General features: G+C 34.2%; 1 pseudogene; it reads right to left on the minus strand.

The window, feature by feature from the left end:
- LOC123876635 lies at positions 1-2,451 on the minus strand (annotated as a pseudogene).
- Positions 2,452-4,399: the final 1,948 nt, after the last annotated feature.

Below are 4,399 nucleotides of genomic sequence, written 5' to 3' on the forward strand. Positions count from 1 at the left end.
TCAACTCACTTAAATAAATACCTATCTATCATTATTTTAATCCACAATAGGTAGGTATATATGCATGTTTACGTACCTATATTATTTCAATTAAAGTTCAATTACAATAAGAACACCTCCATTTCATGATTGTAAAATTGATAATCCTTTGACTTCACAACATAAAATTGTATCACACAACTCTGTAAATCAATTGCTCACATATTCACATAGTTATTTAATTGTGTAATGTTTCATTTTTTTATAAAATAGTTAAAAAGTCAATAAATCATTTTATTCTTATTGTCACTCTGTCCCATCCTTAGTAGGTATGTAATTATAATTTCTTGTAAATAAGCAAATGTTTCAACAATTACATTAAGTTTCCAAAAGGCTTTGTTTATTACTAGCGCAACTATTCTAAAATGATCTTAACTTAAAAGTGCACTGAAACTGAACTTAATATTCATTGTGCAATGTTCATAGTATGTATCTAGTAGTAGCCAAATTATTCAGTCAGTTAACTTAGAAATATATTCGAAAGATGCAGAAGATGCGAAAAAAGAATGCCCTGAGCTTTAGCATTTCATGAGTGACTTACATTTTAACAAGCGGTAACTAGCTCTTAAAATATAAGATAAGTACAGAATGCCAGAGTCCAGACATTGCTAATGCATAGTTTCCGGGCATTATGACTACATATTTTTCATCTTTCATGACATAGTACTAAACTGGGCTATCTATACCTACTTACTTAAAAAATAAATACATTTTTAATCATACGCTGGAAGGCCAAACAGCTCTGGCTTGAATTCCTCTAAAGAGTTAAGTACTAATGTGGCATTTTTCAATAGTTCTATGTCAATTCGAGGGTCAGGAACAGCAACCACTTGCATGTTTGCTGCACATGCAGCCTTAACTCCATTTACCTACTGCATCTTCGAATACTAGACACTGAAAACAGAAGTTCATAAAACATATTAATTTAAAAAAATTGTAGCCAGTGCAATAATTGGTTTAATAATAATAATGGTAGACTATGAGTTGATTCACACTGACAGCAAATCAAAGCAAAGAAATGAGAAAAAAAAAAATTTTTTCTTTTCTCTGCATGATTCCCTTCAATTTACTGCCAATGTGAATCTACCCTAAGTTGATTTTTCATATTTTTTATACTATCAAATTGTTTTTTTTAAGTAATCAGTTGGTACAGACACATTTTTCAAAAGAATCAATCTACTTAAAATGAAGTACTGAACATAATTGTTATGAGACTGTAACAAATTTCTAAAAACACATCATTCAGCTATTGCATTCTCTATTTTTGATTTGTAACACTATACATTCTGCACTTTTATGTTAAGTATGTAGTTATTTGTTTTTTTAGCTTTACTTACATCTTCTGGTTTTGGTTTATCAGGAAACCTAGATGCGCAGACAAGAAATATAGCTGGGTCAGGTTTACCCCTAGTCACTTCTGGGTCAGAGGACCCCATAGTGAGATGGTGGAAGTACTTCAAAAAGGCCTGGTGGTGTTGCATCTTCATGTCGACACTTTCTTGGCTGGAACTAGTTGCCATTGCTATAGGCACTTTTTTGTTGTACAGATGCTCCACTAGCCTATGTGCTCCTGGTACAAAATGTTTGATGGGATTATTATTTTAAAGAAATACACTAAGAACATAGCAGAGTAGGTAGTAAAATGGACAGCTATATCTAAGCTAACGTCTAGGTAGGTAGATAAGATAGAAATGTACCTGGCATTAAATTCACATATTGAAACACGATTTCATATACTTTTTGGCATTCACCCATAAATTCCTCCTTTGTAAGTGGCAAGTCTAACAAATTTATTATTTTAGAAGCACACTCGTGCCCCTGAAACCCCAGTATTGAAGATTTGATCTCCCACGTGAAAGCTTTCCCGTATTTTGCACATACTCTTTCAAAAGCTTCAGTGTATAATCTCTCTGAATCTGAAACGAAAACGGAAAACTATTTGGAATTATGTAATATTAGGGGTACGTACATATACAAGAAAGAATTCATATCATAGCATAAGCTCAAATACCGATTAAGAGGCCGTCGAGGTCGAAAAGTACATGTGTAACTTTTTTATAAGTCATTTTAGTGGAAAAACGTTTGTGTGGTTATTTTCGCTTAGTTTTCGTGATGTTAATTTGTTAAGTTCAGTATATTATCATTAGGCATTTAAAGATTTAAAACTCCGCTATGCACAAATGTTTTGTAATAACGAATAAGAATATTTATCAGGACTTTAAAGTTTAATTTTCAGTTTTGATTCGAGCTTTGAGCTTTTGTTATTTAAATTTCGCGACAAGTAGATGAAAATGGAAAATGCGTCAGGAAAATTAAGATGAAAGATGACGTTGACAGCTATCAACAGTGTGACCAGATTTTAATTGAAGATCCTGCTAGCTGCTGTACTAAATAGTTAGGTACAAAGCTAAAATTATGCTAACAAATTAACTTATTTTTTATAGGGAAAGACAAACACAAACTCGTAACTACTTAACTTATTTATTGTTTATTTAAGTATTTATCAAAATCCTCGAAAAAAAGTAACTAGTAAAAAAGTAACTAAGTAGGTAGTTACATGATAAAAAATCATTTTTAGATAATTTTTTCATTTAACTATGACTAGTTATATAGAATATCCAATTTTTATGTTTTTGTCTAGACTCTAGTAGAGCCATGATCCTATAAAGTAAAATGATCGTCAATGTGAGTACTTTGTGGGAATGACTTGAAATTAATTTAATACTAGCCGATGCCCGCGACTTCGCCCGCGTGAATTTAGGTTTTTTGAAATCCCGTGGGAACTCTTTGATTTTCCGGGATAAAAAGTAGCCTATGTGCTAATCCAGGATATTATCTATCTCCATTCTGAATTTCAGCCAAATCCGTCCCGTGGTTTTTGCGTGAAGGAGTAACAAACATACACACACACACACACACACACACACACACACATACAAACTTTCGCCGTTATAATATTAGTGTGATTACACGCTCATGCTTTAATAGAAATGGCTACAATTCCTTGGCTCTTGATGGCCAATACGAAAACATTAAATTCTTCTCTGATACGGAATCATAATAACTAAGTACTCTGGTTATAATTATTATCTTTTCATTTTTATTGCCCTTGCGCAGAAAACATAGAATTACAAACTGACTACAAACAAGACGTAAGCTGTAGCTGACAGCTGCCTGCTGCATACAACAACTCGAGTGAGAGAGAATACACATGTCTGAGGAATGTCCTAAAATATTAATAACTAGCCGCTACTCCGTCCGCGTGGAATTGGTTTGTACAAATCCCGTGGGAATTCTTTAATTTTATGGGATAAAAGTAGCTTATATCACTCTCCTGGTTTTTAACTATACCCATGAAAAAATCTCGTTAATTCGTCGCTCCGTTGCGACCTGATTGAAGGACAAACCGAAGCACTTTCGCATTTATAATATGGGTAGGTAACTACTTAGTGTTGAGATAAAATCAAAAGCGAATTAAAGATAATAGTTTCTTTACGTGTCTTATGTAATCAATCAAGTGAAACTAAAATAAAATAATGCCAAGCTTCTAATGTGTATTATAGATAATTGCTAGGAATTTAAATATAATTCTACTAAAATCGCAGGATCCTGTTAAATTGGTAACCCTGCTTAAGAGGTGACAGTTGACGGTTGACCGGAGGCGGAAATGTGAAATCTGCCAAATGCCTATTCATCCTTCATCCAAGGCCTATTCGCACTGGGTCAGCGTAGTAGACTATGGCCTAAATCGTTCTCATCCTGAGAAAATCCGAGCTCAGTTTCGTGGGCCGATGATGGTTTGATGATGATGATGATCGTTATGTAGATTTCTTAACTCTACGTATTGCGCTGCGTAACTGGCAGGCGTTTATAATAGTTATCTATCTGCATTCTGCAAAGTGCAACGATCAAATCAAATCGAGCTTGCCGACTCTGGAGTAGGTATGGATTATGTCTATGAGCAATACGTCACTCTACGTTGCAGTTATCAAATTCAATGCGCTTGACCACCCCACCTCTTGAGCTCAACCAGGAAAATTGTTAAGTAGGTAGATAGAGCTACCTAATATATTTATCTTACTTTGAAAATTGAAGCACATTTTAATTTTTTTTTTGTGATGTGATCACAAATTCACGGATTCGGATTTATTTCTTTTCTTGTGCTATAAGACCTACCTACCTGCCAAATTTCATGGTTCTAGGTCAACGGGATGTACCCTATAGGTTTTCTTGACAAACACGACGGATGGACGGACGAACAGACAGACAGACAGATAAACGGACAGACAGACAACAAAGTGATCCTATAAGGGTTCCGTTTTGCCTTTTGAGATACGGAATTCTAAAAATTTGAGATTTC

Source organism: Maniola jurtina, chromosome 22, assembly GCF_905333055.1.
Source record: "Maniola jurtina chromosome 22, ilManJurt1.1, whole genome shotgun sequence".
Classification (NCBI taxonomy): domain Eukaryota; kingdom Metazoa; phylum Arthropoda; class Insecta; order Lepidoptera; family Nymphalidae; genus Maniola; species Maniola jurtina.